This window comes from Aulonocara stuartgranti (assembly GCF_965226115.1).
Source record: "Aulonocara stuartgranti genome assembly, chromosome: 3".
Lineage (NCBI taxonomy): Eukaryota > Metazoa > Chordata > Actinopteri > Cichliformes > Cichlidae > Aulonocara > Aulonocara stuartgranti.
Window position 1 is genome coordinate 11,644,956 of NC_138941.1, and position 15,864 is coordinate 11,660,819.

Consider the following 15,864-nt stretch of genomic DNA (forward strand, 5'->3'; position numbering starts at 1 on the left):
TCCACACAGAGGCCGAGTCATTCTCTGAGATCTGCTGCTGCATCTTCTCAGAGTGCTGATGTTTGGCAATGTCCACTTCCTTAGTGAACTTGTACTTGGCCTCTCTGTAGCAGTCCCTGTCTCCGCTTCTGAACGCCTTACTCTTTTCCAGCCACAGCTTTTTGAGTTTAGGGGTAAACCAGGGTTTGTCATTGTTATAACTCACCCTGGTGCGTGATGGCACAATGCTGTCCTCACAGAAGTGGATATAGGAGGTGACAGTGTCCGTAAACTCGTCCAAGCTGTTAGAAGCAGCCTTCAATGTGTCCCAGTCTGTGGTCTCCAAACACGTGCGAAGCTCCTCCACAGCCTCGTTGCTCCACAGTTTTTTGGTCCTCACGACAGGTTTGGAGAGCTTCAGCCTCTGTCTGTACGCGGGGATTAGGTGGATCATGACGTGATCAGAAAGTCCGAGTGAAGCGCGCGGCACCGCGCGATAGGCCCCGCTGATCGTGCTGTAGCAGTGGTCCAATGTCCTCTCCTCTCTGGTCGGGCATTTAATATACTGCTTGTATTTCGGAAGCTCATGGCTCAGATTGGCTTTGTTAAAGTCCCCAAGAGCAATGATGAGAGAGTCCGGGTATGTCCGCTCCGTGTGGAGAATCTGCTCTGCGAGTGCGCACTGAGCTGCTCGCGCATCCGCGTCTGGCGGGATGTAAACAGCGGCCAGGATGAATGAAGCAAACTCCCGCGGAGAATAAAACGGTTTGCAGTGAATAAAAAGATATTCCAGAGAGGGAGAGCAGTGCTGAGCAATCACTGTTACATCTGTGCACCAGCCACTATTGATGTAGAAGCAGACACCTCCACCTTTGGTTTTACCGGAGAGAGCGGCCTGCCGGTCCGTGCGCAGCAGATGAAAGCCCTCCAGCTTGAGCGCGCAGTCCGGGATGTCCTCACTGAGCCACGACTCCGTAAAACATAAGACACAGGAGGAGGCAAAGTCTCTGTTCATGCTTCTCATCAGGGCCAGTTCGTCTATCTTATTCCAGAGTGAGCGTACATTAGAAAGGAAGATCCCAGGAAGGGCCGTTCTCAGTCCGCGTTTCCTCAAACGCACGAGTACGCCGGCTCGCTTACCTCTCTTTCGACGTCTCACTTTCCTGATCAGAGTCAGCAGTAAATCTGCCGCAGATGCGACAAATATTGGAAATAAATCCACAGGCGTTGTAGTCCTGCAGTTAAGGAGCTCTTCTCTGGTGTAAGAATATCCAGAGGAGTGCCCAGACACAGAAGAAATGCACAAAAACAAGACAAAAGTAACGCACTGAAGCACCAGGGCATCCATACGCGGCGCCATCTTGGATAGATGGCGCCGCCATCTGGTAAGTGTAGATGCTCTGACGGGATGGCCCGAGGCATGGCCAACAAAAAGGGAGGATGCAAAAAGTGTGATTAAGTGTTTAATCAATCATTACATCCCCCGGCATGGTTTTCCTAAGAGAATTAGGTCAGACAATGGGACTCATTTCAAAAACAAAGATTTGGCAGAGGTAGAACAGAAGCTGGGGTTGCAACATAGATTTGGCACTGTATATCACCCCCAGTCGCAGGGGAAGGTAGAAAGAATTAATCTAAACTTGAAGAATAAAATCGCTAAAATTTCTGCTCAGACGGGGCTAAATTGGGTGGCAGCCCTGCCCATTGCATTAATGATAATAAGATGTTGTGTTAATCAATCCACAGGGTTCACACCATATGAGCTGTTGACAGGACGACAGTTTCCAGGTCCCTGGACAACAGTCCCGGCGGAAGAAAGTATAAAGAGTAACAGAAAACATATTGAATGTTGGAAAGAATTAAAAGCTCTTGTGTCTAGTTTCACACAACAGGTTGGAGAGGGGGTGAAAGCGGAGGACAGGTCCGTCCCCGATGCCAAGGCGGTGTGGTTGAAGGTCATTAAGCGAAAGTGGAGAGATCCAAGGTGGACCGGACCATTCGAAGTAACTGCCCGAACCACCAGTGCGGTCCGTCTGAAGGGGAAAGGAGAGACCTGGTATCATTGGTCTCAGTGTGCAGTCGCGGACGAGAGCTTGCTGGAGCTAAGCTCCACCTCAACCAACACAGGGGGGAACATAGAGGCAGAATAATCCTCTCCCCCTGTGCACCGGTCCTCCCCAGTAGTCCACCTGGTGGAGGCGAAGAAAGAAGAGGAGCGTCACACGCCAAGAGTTAATTCATTCTGGGTTTTTAATAGGCTAGGGCTCTAGTCTAAAAGTATTTGATAGTTTAAAGGAATCGTAATAGTTGTATGTTAATCGCATATTTTTATACTCATCATCTTATATTCTTATCACAAAGTTTAAAGTAAAAGTAAAAGAGCCCGGGTACAGTGATCATGAAACTGTGGGAAAATTGGAAACTAACGGGGATATTGGGGTTGATAAGTGTTATAATATGTTTGTTTGTTTTTTGGCAGACAGGTGAATTGCCCAGACGCAGAGGTCTATCCATGCGATTTAAGCGGGAGGTTGGCTCAGGTGGGAACGATGCGTGTCTCAAAGCCAGTGGCGGTGTCGAATTTGGGTACGTTAACGGGTCCGCGACAGCGTTCACATTTGATGTGTGTGAGGTAATTGGATGCCCAGGAGACAGTAGCAGCTGGAGAACCTATGATGTGTGGGTTTGTTATCATCCGATGATATGCTACCCTCAGTCAGTGTGGGGCCCGTCAACCGAGGGAGACGTTTTCACTTATATAACAGATCAGTGGTGTTCTTGGCAGGATGTGGTTGCTTGGACAGGAGTAGGATGGCAGCCAACGGTGCCAGAGGCCCTTGAAGGGATAGCCATTCAAAGAGATTTTTCTGTTACCAATAACCCTGTCACTCTTTCCCTAGGACCATGGAGTGAACTCCCTGAACCAGGGTATGAGGGAGGTGCGCTTTATCTAGTCATAGGGATAGATAAAGCAGGGACAGATCCATTTGGGGTAATTCGGGTGAATTTATTCAATCCGGGAGCTAAACTAATAGTAAACGACCCTGCAATGAATCTCACGGAGCCAATGGATCCCTTAGAGACAGTTACTTACAAGGACTCGGAGGAGAAATGGTTTGTTGCCACTGACTATACCAGATTAAAACCTCAGGAGTTAATAGAGCGGGCCACAGGTTTTGGTGATAGGAATCTTTGGTTAGATTGGGTGGCTCAAAATGCTAAAGAGCAGGAAGTGGTTGATTGTGTTGCTTGTGCTACAGCTAGACCTCGTTTGTTTACTGAACCCGCTCCTCTGTATCCAGAGGATAAGTGGGGTTATGATTGTATGCTGAGGTTAACTAGAGAGGCGGCGAACACAGGTAACTGCACTACTTTGTCAGGTTTATATCCGCCAATTGATAAACGTACACAACCAGGTTCATTCACACCTAAACGAAATAATTATACCTGTTTTGAGTTCTCTACAGACAGAGTGAGATATACGGTAGGAAGGATTGATCCAAGTTGGTGTCAGAGGACGATTCCAGGCAGGACTACCAATAATGTAAGTGACCCAAACACAATTATAGGCACCTGGGCAAGGGGTGGGCTATATTATTATTGTGGGCATTACACCCTTTTGGCGCAGGTTCCCCTGGGGAGTGTGGGGACCTGTGCTTTGGTGCGCTTAGGTGCACCGTTGATGCTTATGGGGAGTAGACTAGGAACACTTCCACAGCAGGGTACGAATGCGTCGACAGCCAGACGAAGGAGAAGCACAAGGGGTATGCACAGGTATGATCCAAGATGGGACTCGCCTACCTGGATTGACTCAAAAGGAGTTCCCAGGGGAGTTCCAGATGAGTATAAGTTAGTTAATCAGATAGCGGCCGGCTTTGAAAGTGTGTTTTTATGGATAACTCCAAATAAAAATGTTGATCGCATTAACTATGTCCATTATAATGTGCTGAGGCTCTCTAATCTCACTAGGGACGCAGTGGAAGGCCTTGCGGAACAATTAGGTCCGACGTCGCTAATGGGAGTTCAAAATCGAATGGCGCTGGACATGTTGTTGGCTGAGAAAGGTGGGGTATGCGCAATGTTTGGAGACATGTGTTGCACCTTTATTCCCAACAATACTGCTCCGGACGGAACGGTCACTAGGGCGCTTGAAAGTCTGAAAATGTTATCTAAAACCATGCATGAGCAATCAGGCGTGAACACGGGGCTGGGAGACTGGATCATGTCTGTCTTTGGGCAATGGAAGGGTGTGTTTATGTCTGCCATGTTTTCTCTTATAGTTTTTCTAGGTATATTGATGATCGGATGTTGTCTCATTCCTTTGGTAAGGCGGATTTTGGTAAAACTGGTAAGCAGGGCCCTAGATTCTGGTTCAGCTGGTTCAGCTGGTCCGGGGCATATGATGCCATTGCGAGAGGCCGCCTGGACGGAGGAGTGAAACAAAATTTGGGTAAAAGTTGGCCGATGGCCAAAGAGGAGGAGTGTGGACAAAAGATATTTTGTTTTGTATTCTTAGGGTGACAGTTTATAATCAGAACTAGTATTGATCAATCATTCAGCATTGTCGAATCTGTTGACAGAATAACCTTTTAATTAGATCTATGTTAATCTGAGTAAAATATTAATGTACACATACTCTCATCACTTTAATCAGTCTCTGTATTATTCTTTTTATCTGCTTAAGCTGTTGCACTACATCAGTGTGTTCACTCCACTCGATTAGGTGGGTCCTGTTGGACCTTGGCCTTCTACATTCAGTTTTGCACGTAGTTAGGCCTACACCAACATGCACGGAGAGTCATGTAACACACGCACGTTCACAAACACACTTATTAACGCAGGGAGGTCGTCTTAGGACATCCTCTCTATAAGGACACACAATCTCACAAAATGCACATCATATCACACACTTGTTTTTCTCTAAAATATCATCTGATGTCTATATAAGGGGAACTTTTGGAATTGTGGGGAACTTGTTATCATTTCCAGTAAAGTCTAACTGTGTGACGTCATCATGGTAATATAATAGGATGAAGAGCCTCCGCCCGGCGGAGATTGTTGTTGCAAGTTGTCTTCCCACACTTCTGCGCAAAGTGTGTAATAAAGATCACTATTTTTGACACCATACCTGGACTCAGCCTTGCTTTCTTCTCTTACCCAAATCGAACGAACCTTAACACAGCATAAATAAGACTGTAAATGAACCAGAACATAAACCATAATACAAAACATCACCAAAACACAAGAAACGCAAAGTGCTGGGTCAAAAGGACCCAGAACCATTAAAGTTCTTTTCTTTGCTCTTCACTGTTTGAGTGCAAACAGACTCCACGTTAAACTCTGACAGCACCGTCCCTGCTGCTGCTGTCAGACCTGTTATTCACTCACTGCTCGCCAGTGTTTCTAATGAGTTTTACTTATCCATGAGAGTTTAAAGCTTGCACTTACAAGCAATGTTCCCTCTAATGTTTCATGTGTCTGAGTGAACACATAAACTCCCTGAGCGATCCACTGTGAGCGACATTAGACGTGTGCACTGTGGTCACGCCAGCGTCGAATCCATCCAAGTTACATGTTTTATTAAAATAATCAATTTACAGCATTTACATTTCTGTTAGACGACTTTTAATTAACTGTTTTAGCACACTTACAATGAAAGTTAAAAAAACAATCTTCTTCATGACCTGTAGCATGTTAACACTATTGGAAGGAAAAATAACTTGAACTCCAATTTTGAAAACAACTTTATTTTTTCTATTTTTATAAAGCTCTGACTTGTATTATGAGTCTGTGGTCTGGGAGAGAGTCTGTAACTCTGTCTGCAACATACAGGATATAATGACCAATGTTGGGCAATTAATTATATAGTTACTTCTTCAAAAAAGTAACTGAGTTATGAAAACAAAGTTTTTTGCAGCTGTTTACCTAAAAATGCAGCCAAGGTGTTTTTTTAAAATAAACATTTCAAACTATTTACAGAACAATCAGCTGTTCTGCATCAAATCTGATGCTACACAAATTATTTGTGCCGCTCCAAAAAATAATTTCTGTCCACTATGAGATGAAGGAGAACAACAGCCTGATACCTGCAGGCCTGACAGCAGCAGATGTGTCACTGCTGTAACACCTGTAACACTCAGCAGCCGCCTCATTGTTCTGACACACACAACAACACTATTGACTACACTACACACTAACTACACAAGATTTGCTCTAAACGTCTCAAATCTCTCACATCTCAAAACACCGCCGTCACTCCGTGTTGCCATGTTTTGATTGGTCGACATGGTACATTTTTCGACCAATAGGAAAGGCTGGGGTTGGTGTTGTTTTTGCTCACAGGCTTTTGAGCGTTTTCCTTATAAAACGCCGTTTTTACCGTTTCTTCCTGCAGTAAATATGAACAACGATAGTATTCAGGAAGAAAACCAAACATTGCAGATATTTTTATCATAACTCTGGTTTTACGCGGCCGATCAACACAATTTAAAAACTGGTATAAAGTCCACACTTTTCCTGTCAATTGTTCCGTCTGTCCTGCTCACATCTCCAATGGTTGTACACGTTGTCACTAACGTGGCTTCACTCCACATCAGCCTTTGCTAGCTAAAACACCGGCACATATTTACTTTAATTTCAATTCAGGTTAGAATTCTTTTTGTGTGCTCAACACAGATTTTCTCTGCGCAGAGATCGTGCCAACAGTGCGCAATTGCGAATGTGCGCAGCTTAGAGGGAACATTGCTTACAAGGTGACTACCAATAAAAATGAGTGTGCTTCACTGTCAGAGCTACGGTGATTCAACCAGTAGGTTGAATGACTTGATAATAAAAATATTTATTTGATGCTTTACATTGAGGCGCATTGTTGAATTTGCAGGGACACAATAACCACAGATCAGTTGTTCAAACCACTACAGTAGGGAGCCATGTTATGAATAATAAACAAATAATAATACTAATAATAATGTCAATTTAAGTAATTGTTTTCGACTGAACATTCAGGTTAAGTGCATTATCAGCATTTGGAGGAGCTCCTTATCCTTCTCTTTACTGCTCACCTCTTACAAAGTGTTCACACAGTTTGCTAGCCTCTGTCAGCCTGCTAGCTATGCTAACAAGTCTACTACACACGCTTGACTCGGTCACATGACAGACAGCAGAGATAGCTCCTCTGCTAGCTAAGCTAACTCATGTTAAAGGTCAAAGAAATGAGGCGATGCTGCTGGGAGTTATGTCACAGACTAGCAGAATTTAGTTATTCAGCATAATATTTAATCCTTATTATCTCCTCCTCTCACCTCTGTTTACATCTGAAAACAAGAAAATTTAGCCAACAGTTTATTAGCTTTGGTGAAATTATAAACAGGCATCAGCGCGGTCACCTATACTGTCCTTTAGTGCTGGAGCAGCAGGAACACCAGTTAATCTAAAATCTCCTTTTCTCTCTAAAAAAGTGACAGCAGACTGAGTCAAAGACAGAAACCTTATTTAAACACCAAACATTCACTTCCTGATCCAGGATTCAAAGAGGACGTTGAACTTACTCAGCTTCTTCCAATGAACGTCTTCACTCTGCAGCTCTCTGCTGTCTGGACCAGGTCTGTGTAGAAACAGAGAAAATCCTCTGCTTCTTCTCCGTCAGCAGTCGTCTGTGTCTGCAGACTGCGTCACATTAAACACTTCACACCAGCAAAGACTCTGAAGCTCACAGATCGAAGGTCAGCTGCTGCACCTTATGTGATATTAATTTGATCAATCATTATCTTGGAGCAGGTTTCTGTTCCAACTCCAACACACAGAAAACAACCCTGAGAACGAATCAGATGATATGTGGGTGTGTCTGCAGGCTTCAATAGATGAGCATTAAACACTCAGCAAAGAGGCTGAAGCTCACAGGTCAAAGGTCAGCTGCCACACTGTATATAACAATTCACTTTTGAACAGTAGATAGCCTGTAGGCGTCTCTGCAGTGATAAACAGTTTACACATTAAACACTGAACCATAAAAGAAGCTTGAGCTGCAGCTCACAGGTCAAAGCTCAGCTGCTGCACCCACTTATGAGTTTAAATAAATCATGAACAGTCCAACACCTATGAATGAAATTTAGAGGATTCAAAGAAATATTGATAAAAGTTCTCGGAGCTGCTGTGCAAATATTTTTAACTCACTATGGAAACTCCTGGTTTCAAACTTTAAGCTTTTTTGCTGAAGCAGTTGTACAGAAATAATATTAAACTATAACAGTACTGATATACAGTGATCCCCTCAAAAATAAACACAGAGATATAAAACTTCTGTCCATTCTGCCATTAAAACGGTAAAATAGATCCACTGATCTGATTTTTTTACTGTTTATGAAGAATAAGCAAATATATTATAAGATGAGAGGTGAGAAAAAAAATGCTCAGAATCACTCGTTTGTATTCAAATGTCAAAGTTCGTGTTCATCTGTTCCTCTCCTACACGTCACTATAAAGTTTAATCTTCTAAAAGTCAGAGTTTGAGTTCATATTCACTGCAGTTTAGTACAATATCTACATGTTAACGTTTGTTTGTGCTAAACTGTTCATTTGTTCCGTTTCATAATAAAATATATAAACATCTGTAACATCTGCACTTTAATATCTGGTATTTTGTACAGACAGAAGACAAAAGGTTTACTTTAGTATTAAAATATGAGTCCCGTACAAATCAAATATGTATATATAAAACTTAAAACTGATTTTTTTCAAACTTTTTTCCTCACCAGGAAAAAAGAAAAACTTTTTTCACGCCAAAGCTCAACATCTGACTTACTATTAATATAAAAACCGTGACTGAAGCATCTTTAAATGTTCCGATTTATTAACAGTGTTTTAAACTTAATACAGTAACTTTTGTTCAGTCTGAGAAATGTAAAACATGTTTTATCCTCCATCTTTGTTTCAGTGTGAACAGTCTGAGCGGACAGTTCGTGATATTTTTAACAGAGGCCGACCTGCTGAATCAAATTTGTTTTAAAAAGTCCTCTGCTGTCCCTCCACCTGCTGCCTCTGAACACAAAGGGTGAGAACTTTAAATTAACACTGTGGCAGATATGCAACCATCTTTAAATGACTTACACTGACTTACAGACAAATGAAGGAAGACATCTGTGGTGGCTGAAACCTCCACCCAAAACATATCCACAGACAGCAAGGTTGTTGTAGTTTTGTAATTTTTAATTAGTTTTTATTTGCATTTCTTTTACACTTTGTGTTTTTAATTCTGTTTAGTTTCAGTTAGTTTCCACGGTGAGTTTGCTTGTTTCAGTTTATATTTGATTTTTTATTTATTATATATTTACGGGGTCAGAGGCTGGACTGACGTAGATTAATGTAGATTTTATGATAAAAACTGAACTTTTTGAAAGCAGTGACTCAGTCTTTTTTTTTAGCCAAACTAACAACACTAACAGGCCATTTCCTGTAAATGTTAATCAGTTTTCCAAAATCATTTCATTGATCATTCTCAATAATTTAGTTAATTTAGTTCAGTTTTGTGTGTTTTGTAACACTTCTTCCTGTTGGAGAGGAGCCAACAGTTTGTGACGCAGTATTTTTAAGACCGACATGTTGAACCTGTATCTAACACACATCTATATGAAGTATTCATTTACAAAGTGCGCTCTCTGTCTCCTGCTGTGCGTGTAAATAAAAACATCTGGAGCTCAGCGGCTCTCCGGTTGAGCTCAGGCCACATTCAGTGTGTTTAGTCTGATTCCCGGACTCTGATCACACAAGGCCAGAAAATGGCGGAGACACTCGGCCTTGTTGGAAAACATTACACACTGACTTTAATGGAGAGACCGGAAATACAAACACACACAGTTTGTTGTGTGAAGAAATCAAACACGAGCTGAACAAACAGTAAAGTTCCTAAAGACAAACTGTTAAAGGAGGAAACAAAGCAAACTTACAGTTTCTTCACACACCAACAACAAGCTCCACTCCACACCTGGACACTAAACACGGACACACAGGTGAGCTGCTTCCTGGAAGGAGGCGGGACTCCACCTGAAACTCAGCACAGGTGGGAGGGGCTCAGCTCTGTGTGTGCTGATGTGTTAACTTTAAAAATATGCCGTCTGACTGCTCAGACTGAGTCAGAGTAAAGTTCACATGCTGACGTGTGGAGACATGAAACCTTGTTGTAGCTGCAGGTGTGAACACACTGATCCCAGATCAGCTCTGCTGTATTTGTAACATGAACATTTCTGCTGCAAAGCTTCAAATGTTCAGCATGTTTCTCTGTTTCCAGTCTATAGATCCAGTCACACTACCTTCACCTGTGCAGTAAAGACTGAGAGCAGAGCTGAAAGCAAGCGTCCAATCAGTGAGCAACATCAACACCTGAGCTTCATTCAGACTCTGTTATTGAAGATGTTGTTGGTACAAAGTTCATCTGCTGCTCACATGAATCCATGAAAGATTTATTTCACTGATGTTTCTTCAAAGCTCATTTCAACCTGTTGAAGTCATGAATGAAAGTGCAGACTGAGAGTGGATCACATGATGTTTGAGGTATGTCATGTGACATGTTCAGTATTGTCACACATGTCTAGATTGTCCCTGATATCATAACTGCTCAAACACTGATGATTATATTTGAAGAATTATTCCTGATGGCAGCAAAGTTTGAATGGAGCTCTCTGTCTGTGCTGATTTGTCGCCCTCTGGAGGTCAAAGCACAAACTGCATGATGTCACTGTAACCACCACAGAGACAGGAAGTGTTTTTATGACTGAAACACTGAAATGATGCTAACGGCTGTCGTTAGGCTCACTGACAGCAGTGCTGATGTGTTCATGTCAAACACTGGCTCAGGTCAGACTCCTTCATCCTTCTCCAGCGTGAGGCCGCCCTCAGACCCACAGGAGCTCTGACCTTTGACCTCCTGACCCTAACCATTTTAGTCTTGTTGCATCTTTAAATGCAAATCCATCCAAACTGTAGCCGAGCAAAAGAAGCTGGAAGCTGTTCTATGAATGATGTTGTTGAAGGAGCTTGGAAAGAAAAGCGTCTGGACTTCTTTAAGTTGCTTGAAGAGGGACATGGACGTCTTAACGCCCACTCACATCCTGGGACATTTGATCACAGGAAATCACATGATAGGGTGGGGCTAGATCTCACAATGGGTTCACCCAAAACCTTGGCTGATTGTGACCCACACCCGTTTTCACGGAGGAGGAGTTTCACATCCTGAACATGTGACAGCCTGGTTTAAAGGGACCAAAAGTAACTGGACACCTGATTCAGTTCAGGTTTATTCATCCGCTCCAAACCACAGCAGCAGTCACCTCCAGGGAACCAGCTGATCCATGTAACTGGGGACAGACCACAGCCCAGAGCACTGGTTCATGATGTGTTTGTGGACTGTAGGTTGTTTGGATAGAGATGAGATGTACTCAGCAGTCTGTCTCTAATGTTTAATGAAATGTTCTGAAGATGATAATAACTTGTGATTTTCTTTTGAATGAATCTTTAATCGTGTTGTAGGGCCTCTGACTCTCATGAAGATTTTCACATCAATGTGCTTTTCACAAAGATATTAACAATGAAAATGACGTGCAGCCCTGAACTACTCATGCGTTAACTCAGCGGTTCCCAACCCCCGGGTCACGGACCGGTCCGTGAGTCGTTTGGTACCGGGCCGTGAGAGTCGAGGCTCGGTGTGAAATTGATGGTTGATAGGTTTGTAGCATAAACCTGTTCGCTGGATCGTTCAATCCAGCTACACAGCAAAGCAAGACACGAGTAGTTCTTTATGTTTCTCGTGCACGGGAGAGAACTGGACCAATGCCGTTCCTTCGCTTGACCACAGTCGCTCTCGTCCGTTCCCTCGTAACACTGCTCTTTTATTGAGGTTACATGAACATACATAGGTTCATTAACATACACGTGAACAAAGGTACCAGTCTGTATGTTATGTAGGTGTGTGTGTGTGACCCCATAAACGACTTCCCTAAACCTGCTGGTCTGGAAGTCCAGCAGTTCATCTAAACAAAAGGCACTTAGACTAAAACAGACATCCTACCACAAAACAATAAGAAGGTAGCACCTCTCCCATGATCCCAGGACGTGGGTGTGAATGCCAGAACACTCTGGAGTCACACAAAGTCTTTAAAGACTACTATCATTACACAATTGGTTCTACACCTCTAAGCATATATGGTTAGATATTCCCCAATAACAATGACAATGATAAAATATAAATCCAACAATGGTTTTCAGGGTTTTTATCGTTAACTTCGTTTCCCTGGGTCTTTTCCCGTGTTGTAGTCGTGTGTCTTATTTTGAAAGAAATGTTTACGCGTTACCATAGCGACCAGAGAGCATTAAGGCTGCAGACAGGTGCATCCAACCAACATTTTATTTTCCCTTATTTGATTTATGGACCTAACTGTATGAACTGGACTTTGGCTTTAATGCTGCTCCTCTTCATCATTGCTGTGTTGCATTTCCATCATTCTGCTGCTGGATTCACTGCAGGCTTTAACAAACACTCCTTTGGGTCCAGGCCCAGCCACGTGTTTGTAAGCTGCTGTGCTCCTCACAAATAAAGCCTGAAGCAGCTCAGACTGTTAGAAGCAGCACTGAGCCCTGTTACAGTTATAGTGTTAGAGCAGCGGCTGCAGCCTACAGCATTTAAACTAGCTGACAGTAAACACATCAGTCCAGATGTTACCACATTACTTTGTGATGCTGAGAGTTAAAGGAGACTGGCTGATTAAAATCCCATTCCTTACATCACCGTCCTCTGCTCTGACTGCTTTCATTTAATCACAATCAGAATACTTTTTTGATCCCCAGGGGAAATTATTTAGGTTACAGTGCAGCAGCACAAACAGGAACAAAGACACAACACACTAAGTAAGAAATAGCACAATATACACAATATATACATGCATACATATGAGTCACTTATAAGTAACATGTGAGTGCTGGGGTCTATGACAGCAGGCAGGTCTGTATTTATGTCCAGGCTGACATGAACAGCTAGTAGTTCAGGGTTCAACACTCAGGAAAGTGTGTGACCTTCCACACTGACAGAAGATGCTAAACATGACTTTAAACTGTTGTTTGTTAAAGCCTCACAGATCTGAGAGCAGGGCTCAGTGGGTACATGAGCCTTTATACATGAAGGCTTTCTGTTTCCAGGAGAGGAAACATGTGATCCAGCTGTGTTTGGTCACATGGATCTGCTCTGCATGGATCACCTGACTAAAACATGTTGTTATTATTGTTCTTACAGTCTTAAATCGGTACATCAGGTGGGTCACATGACACCCGGGGGTGACAGCAGCATCTTTCCTCTTTAGAAAGCTGCTCTCTGTGCCAGGAGCTGTTGTCACAGTAACAGCAGGAACAGGAAGTCACATGCTCTCTGCTCTGTGATTGGCTGCTTCTTATCTCAGCTTCCTGCAGAGGGTGGAGGTCTGCTGATAACGCACACCAACAGAAGTGTGACTTTCACTTCCTGTTTATTGCTGTTGTTCTTAAAGCTCTCAGGCGATGCTGCAGCGCCCCCTGCTGACACAAACTCCTCCCTCTGTCTCAGAGGTCACAGGTCAGCCTGTTCATGGACTTCCTGTTACAGAGACGGGTCTCAGCATCAACACTGGTTTCTGATTGGACGGTGTGGAAACCGAGCTTCCTCCAGCCGAGTGATGTGTGGATTCATCACTCTCTGTGGATCAGTGTAAGTCTGTGTGTGGGTCAGCTGCAGGACTTGTTTGACCTTTGACCCTGGCAGACAGAGCTGGTTACTGCTGTGTGACTCCTGCCGTCGCTCCACTTTAAATTTTACTTAAAATAAGTCCTGACATGGCCCCGCCCCCTCTGACCTGCTGCTCCTGGATGTGCTGAGGACACAGCGGAGGCTCAGAGGGGGCGGGGCTTTTCCCGTGGCGGTAACCAAACTGCATTAGGTCGCTGCACTGCCAGTGTTTAACCACACCTCTTCTGACTGACCTTTGACCTCTGACATGTTGATTTGATCCTTATTTAATGACGTCTTTTATCTAGTGATTTAATTCTGTGTATTTATATGTGATGGTGTTCCTGAGTTCAGCCTCAGCTGATATCCACAGACGCTCCTATTGGCTGGTTTTAAAAACACATTTTTCCATTAAAGAGACTCTTTTAAAAACACGTCTGCCTGAAATTCACATTTCATTTATTTTGGGGGATTTTAACAGAGAGATAGAACTTTATGAATCCCTCATGTTTATCCTCCAGGAAATCCAGTTTGTAGCAGCAGAACACCGACAAACTTTTACACAGCACAGAATTAGGATATCAAATAAAGGGGAATAAGAGAATATGAATATAAGCATAAATATGTACATATATACACAGACCTCACACAGAGACAGCAGCTACACTGTGTGTGGATGTGATCCACAGTCACAACTGTGGGTTTCAGTCAGTGTGTCTCTAACTTCATGGTCACATTTCAAAGCTTATTGCAGCCAGAAGATGTTCAAGTAAAAGATTTATTGCTGTACTCGTCTACCAGGATAACAGGAGGTTCATAAAGCTGTGTCATACTTCAGCTTTACATCATGCAGTAGTAGTTTATTAAACCCCCCAAAATATGACTATCCAGAGTTGGGACCAGGAAGCAGAGTTGCAGTCTTACACGCCTCTCTGCAGCTTCTCTCCTCCTGCTACCCCCCAAAAACCCATCTCCATAGAGACTGTGTCAGCTTCCAAACAGACAAAAAACAAACTAAAAACCAGCAACAAACAACTTAAACATAAACAATCACAAAGAAAGAACAATACAGTATCCACATCTGAACCAAAGAGTAAAACAGTGAAATGTGGATTATTAAACATTAGGTCTCTCTCCTCCAAGTCTCTGTTAGTACATGTTAGTAAAAACATTTCTGCATTTTACCCATATTTTATTTTTAACTCAAAATCAAAGATTCCAGATTCTCCTACATGTTGGTTTTGAATCAGATAGGACGACAGATTTCAGGTGGCCCTGTGTCTTTCTCTATTACATTTGCCACTGTGTAACTCAAAGTTATTTAAGGACTAGTTTATTTCAGTGGATGAGTTTACTGACTGATGCGCAGAAGAAATAGTTCTTTATGGAGCCGAGATGGTGTGAATGATGAGACCAAAGACTGCAATATCTTGTACCAAAAATATATTGAATAAATGGAGGAAAGGGGAAATGGAACAAAATAATTAACACAACACACAACATAAATGCCCACAATTAAATAATAAATCAATGCTGTGATCTTTCTGTGCAAAAGTCCTTTTTGGTCCTCTTCTTTTTAAAGTTCACTTTTAAGGTATTCCTCCTTAGGGTCCAGCTTCATACAAATGGGGAAATATGTCCGTAATCCAAAGACGGCTAAGTGGGGGAAAGAGGGGAAACAAAGAATGGTCCTACCGGCTCGCCACTTCAATATGAAGAAGATTAATTCAAAGGGAGGGAACAAAACCTGACCTGTAGGTCAGAAAAACGTCCATTAGCACATCAAGTTCGATTCAGTTTACCGGTAAACAAATATATTTTTCTGCAAGCCTATGTACGTCTCCCACAGTGTGTGTCTGACAAGGTGATTAGCAACACAGGGGCACCACAGGGGACTGTCCTCTCCCCCTTCCTCTTCACCCTCTACACCACAGACTTCAGCCACTGCACAGAGACCTGCCATCTTCAGAAGTTTTCTGATGACTCTGCGGTGGTTGGATGCATCAGCAGGGATGATGAGACAGAGTACCGGGCTGTGGTCGACTCCTTTGTCACGTGGTGTGAGCAGAATCATCTGCAGCTCAACGTGGCAAAGACCAAGGAACTGATCGTGGACTTCAGGAAGACCAGGAAACACTTGACCC

General features: G+C 43.1%; 2 protein-coding genes across 5 annotated transcripts in view; one reads left to right on the top strand and one right to left on the bottom strand.

Moving 5' to 3' along the window:
• The window catches only part of LOC309702173 (protein NLRC3-like), a 132,347-nt gene that overhangs the window by 50,753 nt on the left and 65,730 nt on the right, over window positions 1-15,864 (bottom strand). For all 4 annotated transcript variants that reach the window (XM_082526643.1, XM_082526645.1, XM_082526644.1 and 1 more), the window contains exons 2-3: window positions 9,921-10,017; window positions 7,527-7,714 (exon numbers count right to left, since the gene is read on the bottom strand). The gene's annotated coding sequence lies outside the window, so the exon portion shown is untranslated. The remainder of the gene's footprint in view (window positions 1-7,526; window positions 7,715-9,920; window positions 10,018-15,864) is intronic.
• LOC309702178 (uncharacterized protein) overlaps window positions 9,933-15,864 on the top strand; it is a 240,971-nt gene continuing 235,039 nt past the window's right edge. Inside the window, exon 1 of the mRNA XM_082526662.1 lies at window positions 9,933-9,983. The gene's annotated coding sequence lies outside the window, so the exon portion shown is untranslated. The remainder of the gene's footprint in view (window positions 9,984-15,864) is intronic.